The sequence below is a fragment of the Colobus angolensis genome, unplaced genomic scaffold (assembly GCF_000951035.1).
Source record: "Colobus angolensis palliatus isolate OR3802 unplaced genomic scaffold, Cang.pa_1.0 Scaffold470, whole genome shotgun sequence".
NCBI lineage: Eukaryota > Metazoa > Chordata > Mammalia > Primates > Cercopithecidae > Colobus > Colobus angolensis.
The window spans coordinates 1,449,782-1,457,663 of record NW_012118155.1 but is presented as its reverse complement, the minus strand read 5'-3'; the positions used below and the strand labels follow the sequence as shown (position 1 = coordinate 1,457,663).

General features: G+C 38.3%; 1 protein-coding gene across 1 annotated transcript in view; it reads right to left on the bottom strand.

The window, feature by feature from the left end:
* The window catches only part of PIK3CA (phosphatidylinositol-4,5-bisphosphate 3-kinase, catalytic subunit alpha), a 94,553-nt gene extending 87,480 nt beyond the window's left edge, over positions 1-7,073 (bottom strand). The window contains exon 1 of the mRNA XM_011958660.1: positions 6,883-7,073. The gene's annotated coding sequence lies outside the window, so the exon portion shown is untranslated. The remainder of the gene's footprint in view (positions 1-6,882) is intronic.
* Between the last annotated feature and the right edge of the window lie 809 nt (positions 7,074-7,882).

The following is a 7,882-nucleotide window of genomic DNA, read 5'->3' as shown; positions in this document are numbered from 1 at the left end:
GGATGGTCTCGATCTCCTGACCTCGTGATCCGCCCGTCTCGGCCTCCCAAAGTGCTGGGATTACAGGCTTGAGCCACCGCGCCCGGCCAGACTTACGTTTCTAAGATTAGAATGCACTTTCTGAAAACCATCTAGAGGGATGAGTTACCAAGGGAAATTACGGAACATACTTTCCTAGAAGTCTTTAACAAGTAAGGATGCTGACCAGGGGCTATTAAGGGTGCTGTGACAAGTCTGCTGGCCTTTATAACCCTGGCAACTGGTGTGCAGTAGATGACCTACTCTCAATGTCTGGCAGTCATTTAATTGCTCTCAGTGCCAGTAACCAAAATGACCACACCTGTAGAAATTTATTCTCCAAAGTTACTAATGGTTTCAAGAAAGGGGGGAAAAATCCTTCCACTCCATTCTTTTCCAATAGCAGCTTTTCTCTGCCACAGAATTTCACACAAGGGCCTTTAAAATATGTGCAAATTTATAAACAGGCAGACAAAATGATCTTAGCTTCTGAAAACACAACAAACTGAGATAGACTGTCTTCCTCTAGGGAGTGATTTACTTACTCTTCCCTGAAATAAAAAATAGACTTTAACATACTAGGAATCTCAGCATTTGGGAGTTGTAAAGAACCTTAGAAATTTTGCAGGTGAAGAAACAGGCTCTGCAAGGCCAAGATCTTAGGCCAAACAGCTAGTTAATAGATGAATGGAGAAACCGTGTTTTCTCATTCGTGATCAAATTTTTTTTTCACCACAGCACACAGCCTCTCTGTAACCTAACAATCTTTGCCAAAATGTCTCCAAATATCAATAGAAATAGGCAACTAGTTAATAACTTATAGAAAAGTGTTTCTTATATACAGTTTTCCCTTGGTATCTATGGGAAATTGGAGATCGGGTCTAGGACCCCTGTGGATACCAAAATCCATAGATATTCAAGTCCTTTATATAAAACAGGGTAGTTGTTGCATATAACCTACTCCTGTGTATTTTAAATCATCTCTAGATTACTTATAATACCTAATACAATGTAAATGTTATATAAATAGTTGTTGTACTGTTTTGTTTAGGAAATAATGACCAAAAAAATCTGTATATGTTTAGTACAGAAATAACTATCCTTTTTTTCCTAATATTTTCAATCCGTGGTAAGTGGAACCCATAGAGGCAAAACCCACAAATACAAAGGGCCAAATCTGTGCTCAATAAATGATCAGCTAAGACTGGCACACAGCAATATACCTGCTTTTCAGATAAAGCATATGGCTCCTGATAGAAATATAAGAAAGTACTTTTATTTCTAAATATGATTCTGTTTCACAAAGATCAGTGTTTACTGATCACCTACACTGGGGCACTACGCTATGTGCTAAGGATGCAATAATGAATACAACATGGTCTCCCCCTGTTCAAAAACATATGCCTAAAATCCTCTTCAAAATAGTGCCTTATCTTTTTGTTGTACTTATAACACATATTTGTTCATTGAGCCTTGCTAACTCCTGGTGAGTTAGGAGAGTTATGATTAGAGCAAAATGATTCTATCCCTATGCAGTTTTTTTTTTCACATCACAACACTGATTTCCTTGGCGTCTACTACACAAATACTTAAAATCTGAAGTGTACCTGACAGGCATAGTCCGTAAGAATTCTTACAGATTTTAAAAATCCCTCATTTATTTCAAATGGCAATGCTGGCCATTATACAGACCCCTAGGTAACAATCACAATAATACACAAAAGGTGCTAAAACACAACCTCTTATAAATGAGTAAAATTTAAATTATCAAGCTAACTACCAAAGTGATACATAAGAATTGTCAGGCCAAATATGAAACATTATGCTTCTGTTAAATATAAATTTTAAATAATAATTAGTATGTATACATTTTTTCCTAGTTTTATGCAACTTGTGATTATTTAAATTATCTCATTATGTTACTTAGTAAACAACACATTACAATTCCTACTGTATCAATACAGAAAAACACACAAAAATGTGTTACAATCTGCCCCCCACCATATACATATACAAAGTAGCAGTCTGAAGGGGAATTTAGTCCCTTAGGCCAGCGGTCCTCAGCTTCTTTGGCATCAGGGATCAGTTTCGTAGAAGGTAATTTTTCCAGGGATTGGGGAAGTGTGGGGATGATGGTTTGGGAATGAAACTGTTCCACCTCAGATCATCAGGCATTAGATTCTCATTAGGAGCGGGCAACCTAGATCCCTTGCATGTGCAGTTCACAATAGGGTTCACACTCCTATGGGAATCTAATGCTGCTGCTGCTCCGACAGGAGGCAGAGCTCAGGCGGTAATGCTGGTCCCATTGCTCACCTCCAGCTGTGCAGCCTGGTTCCTAACAGGCCAGGGACAGGTACTGGGTCTACTGGCCAGGGGGCTGGGGACTCCTGTTTTAGGCATCTAAACCAGAGCTCTCTAATACATATTAGAAACAGCTTCACTTTAAGAATTATTTGAAGAAAAAGATAGCTCTAAGCCACTACTTTTATTAAACTTATTAACTTTTTATAGGAGTATTTTAACTTAAAACTCCCTGAACTGTATAGGTAGAGAGGGAAAGAAAGAACACCTAAAAAGTCCTTAACCAGAATCAACTGATTCAAATAATAAAGAATTAAATGTGAATAAGGTATATAGTGATAAAATATTAGTAGTATATCCAATAGCTGAGTAATCTTTTTGAATGATGGAAATCTCTAGCCTTGAAGCTGAATCCTCAGACTTTAACTATATATTGCTTCATATTTCTCTTTTATATCCTAACATGTCAGTTTCCCCATCCACAGTTTTTAATTTTTATTACAGTATTTCTTCCAAATAAGTTACTTACAAAATTCACTTACACATAAACTTAAAGGAAAACTCAGGCAAGCAAATTTGATTCATACAAAAATAAGACTGGTAACAAGAAACTTCTGCAGAGCAAATGTTATAGGATGAGTATCCCTTATCTGAAACTCTGGAGACCAGAAATGTTTCAGATTTCAGATTTTGGAATATCTGCATATACATAATGAGATCTATTGGGGACCCACGTCTAAACACAAAATTCATTTATGTTTCACATACACCTTATACACACAGGCTGAAGGTAATTTAATACAATATTTTAAATAACTGTATGCATGAAACAAAGTTTGTGTACCTTGGACCACCAGAAAGCAAAGGTGTCAGGTGTAGAATTTTCCACTTATGGTCACATGTTGGCACTCAAGAAGTTTCAGATTTTGGAGCATATAAAATTTCAGATTTTCAGATTAGGGATGTCCAACCTGTATTACATTCTGTGTAAGTTTACTTTCAATATTACCAAATAAATAAAAGTGATATACATAACACTATATTAAATTTTAAAATATGGTTCCCAAGTAGAGAAAAGTATCAACAACTTCAGTCTGCTGATATCTGTAACTTCTAATCTGACATTGAAAACATTATTTGTGCCTATCTTCTGGAATTAGTCCTGACCAGAAGATCAAATTTTCCTATATTTCTTGTATTACCTCAAAATTACTACATAATGATTCCTGAATTTTAAGGTTTGGTGAACAGAGATTTCACCAAAATCTTTGGATTTTCTTTTATAAATCATCCTTAATTTTAATTTGTTCCCATTTTTTAGAATGATGACGTGTGATTTTACTTATCTTTGGACACAGTGTAAGTTCATCAGTTTAGACTCTACCCTCCCCCATATTATCATATATATATATATATATGAATAGCTTGGCACTTGCTATCCTCTCTTGGCTGAAACTTCCAGGCATAATTATTTCCCAAGCAGGTTGACTAACACCTGGGTGTTTGACAGTGGAATGGGGTTCTGTCTGAGAGACTGAAACCAAACGTCACAGCGTTTTTTGGTCCCTAATCACACCTGAACAGTCAGCAAAGTGGAAAATAGGATTTATTACGTAAACTGTGTCCTTCTCTTATCTCAGATAAGCCCACTCATGAGATCTAACACCTCCTAAGGAGAAAGGAAATGAACATTTATTAACCACCTGATCCAGGTCAAGAACTCTCTTGGATCTACATTATCTCATTTAATTCAACAACTCTATTGAATAGTAATTACCCCATTACAGATAAGAAAATCTGTCCAAAGTAATCCTGCCAGTAAGTTGAAGAACTAGGTTTTGAATCATGGTGCCTCAGATTCCAAAGCCAATACTGTTGATACTCACAGAATTTTAAGGCTAGATCAGTGAGAACCACGTAGAGTATCTAGTACAATCCCTCTATATTATACATGACACCCAAAGAGATTGAGATGTGCCCAAATGTCTGTGGTGAAACAGGGGAAGAATTCAAGTCTCCAGATTTCCAGTGCAGTACCATATATGATAATAATCTTCATTTTTTTTTGTGTGTACATGTCTGAGGTGGAATGCCACTCTATATATTTTATAACATTTCAACTGTCCCCAAATGAAATTCATATGTGTGGCAATTTCAGGGCTGTACATTTTTAGTGACCAAAAATATTAAATGAAATTGGCAAGCATAAAAACTGGTGCTTACGAATCACTACATGTTTTAAAGAATTCTGTCTCTACTATATTTATTTGTTCAGTCAAGTGCTATAATTTATAGGCTACTATGCTTGGCAATAAAAACACAACTGTACATTATATAAGATAGGAGTCCCTATCCTCATGGAATTTACAGCCTGACAGAGGATATGGACAAATAAATAGGCAATTACAATGCAGTGAGGTTAATGCTATGACAGTGGGAGTACAAGATGCTATGGGAACAGGAAGCAGGGATACCTAACCCAGACTAGACTTTTCAAAGGAGGTGATGTGAAAGATCAATAGGAGTCAACCAGTCAAGGAAGGAGAATGGAGTGTTCAAATGTCTCAGAAAGTACAGACTGTATTTGCACAGGAGAGTGTGAAAAGACCAAGGGAGCTGCAGGAGTAGGGAGGAGAAATAAACCTAGACAAAGAAGCAAGGACCAAATCATACAGGTCCTTGACAGCCAGGGTTTTACATTCTTTTCTATTAGCATTTCCTAGTGAACTTCAAAACAAACAAAAACACAGATAACTGGGATCCATCTCAGGCCAACTGAATCAGAATCTCTGGGGATAAGACCAGAGTACTTTTAGAAAGCTCCCTAGATTATTCTAATGTGTAGCCAGGATTGAAAACCACTGCTTATGATGTAAAGGAAATTAAATAAAGATATTACTGCAAATATGGGAAATGGAGATCTTCAGTAATTAAGCCTCCTTGGGCCCTAATTTCTTCAGTTCTATTAAAAAACAGGCTGGAGATTAGACGCAGCATGATATAGTGAAAGGACTCAGCAAATGTTGGTTTTGTCAATGAGTCTGTCACCTGCCAACTGACTTCAGATTAGAATACCATTTCTTAGGGATAGTAATACCACTCTGTCTATGGCACTGTTAATATAGCTCAAGGTAAGTAAAACTTAAGAAAAACTATTTGATAACTGTGCTAATAAAATGTAAACCATGACATTCTAAGACATATACTTCTAAAGTTGAATAATTTTTAAGATTGTAAATATTTTCACTGCAGACGAAATATTTTATAATGCTTAAGAAACACACTTCATTTAAAGAATCACTCCTGTCTTGGAATTCAAGATGTAAAATAATAAAATAGAGAACTGACCCTTTTAATGTTATTGTACCTGCTCAAGAGATCAAATGGGATTAAATTACCTCTCTTCAAATAAACAGATCAACAGAGCAAGTGTCCTTTAAATGGTAATCATAACTGTTTAAAAATCTTTATTTAGTAAAGGGCACTTAGAAGAAGCGGCACACAAAGTAAACTGGTTTAGAGAAAAAGTTATTACAATCTATTTTATGTTATATATCATTTAGAAGTTTAGAGGTTTTTTTTGTTTTAGTTTTTAAGGGGATACCGATTTGGGAAGGAAGCTCTGCTATCAGAAAGGCTGTTCCATGCACAGAGCAAGTAAAGCCACTGCACTTTCACAGTCTCCCTTTTAAATATATTAAGGCCCATGACAATTTACGCTTTCATGAAGCCATTTTTCAGTTTAAGTACAATATTTGTATTTAGTGACATCTCCTTAATGCTATAACCAATTTAGTTAAAAGTTTTAACCTTAAATAAAAACACTCTTTTACATTTATAGGTGTTTCATTTTTAATTATTTAAAACTGACAGGAATGTCTTTAAAACTTTATATGCACAATCATACAATATTAATATTCCTTTACTTTCTTGTTATTTCCCCCATGATGCTATTATTACGATATGCTATCATTTTTTATCACCTTTTTTACGATTTTAATAGCAACGTACTCTATTTTGAAAAAGCACAAGAAACTTTTGAAAAAAGTTATGAAGCTTTTTGTCCCAAAATGTGAGATGAAAAAACTTAAGCAAAACACCCCCCACACACGCAAACACACACACACACACAGAGTCCTCCTCAGATAATTTTGGCTGATGACACGGCAGAACAGTTAATCTGATAATTAAAATTTTCCAGAACATGTGATATTTAGATAGAGATCTATGCTGTCAATCGAGCTTCAGTGCTTTAGTTAAGAGAAAAAAAAAAAACTTAAAACTTGAATACACAGACACATTAAATTGTTAGACTGTAGTTGCTTTGAGAGCAAAGTGTTTCGATTTATCCAAACTAACTTAGCAACACGGTATTTTGAGTATTTTCCAGAACTCGTCTTAAAACACGCAATCCAGCACATAAATTTTGTACGGTGCAATGTAAGCAAATACTCAGAAAAATTCAATTTCTAAGCAGGATAACATATGACCAATACTGCCCTCAGTGGTTCAAAAGTCGCAGTAGAAATGATCCCCTGAGATAACCTGGAATTTACCTGCCCAAGTATTCTAAGGGGTTCTCCCCGGCCACACAAACTACGATTCAAAACATCGCTCCGAAAACCCAGGTCCTGCATGTGCACAAAGGCGCAGTGCTGGAATGAGGAAGCTTCACCAAGATGAAATCACAACTCTAATTCATTAAAGAATATGCAGACTGTTTTCTAGAAAGCCCCTCTTGTTGCCCTCCCTTTACCCTTTATTTAACTATGTAAACAGCCTCAATTACTGACATAAAAAAAATAGCTTTCGATTCCCAAGTCAGGTAACATGGTTGGCCACCATCACTACTCGTTTAGCATCCTAAAATAAACCCCTCAGGCCGAGGTCAAAAACACGCCGGCTGAACATCTGGTGTTTACATAGCCCAATCCTGGGCCCTACCCTACCTTTCCGAGCCACTGAGGAGCTATGGAACAGGCATCACATAATACACTTAGTAAAGACACAAGTCACATGAGTCACTGTCTCAGGTCTATGAATGAAAGGTCTAAGCGTTTGTCTCAGCTAAAAGGAAAAAACAACCTCGAAAGGAAGGGTGGGAGGGGGAGCTGGGGAGTGGGGGGAGCGGTGTTCCTTCCATACCCCTGCCGGGCGATTTAAACCCAGTAAGAGGCAAACGCAGGGCCGCCAGGCTGGCGGGGCCGGAGTCCTCGGGCGTGACAGCCCCTCAGGAAAAGCTCGCGGTTCCGCGCCCGGGTGCCTTGCGCCGCGGTGCTCGCGGCAGCCCCTCCACCCGCCGGCTGGGTGGGCGTGCAGGGCGCGGGAGACGGAGCCACCGCGGTCGGGGCGGCGGCCCTGGGCGCACTTCCTCAACCTCCAGCCGCCCCGTCCCCAAAACTGGGGAGTTGAAGGAAAGGAAGAGTGAGGCGGCAGCCAGAGAGAAAGGAGAGGGAGCGGCGAGCCCTCGCCTCTGCAGCTGGGAGAGGCCAGAGGCAGGCGAGGGAGAGGGAGCGGCGATCGCAGGCGAACTCCGCCGCGGGCCGACGCTGGGAGACGA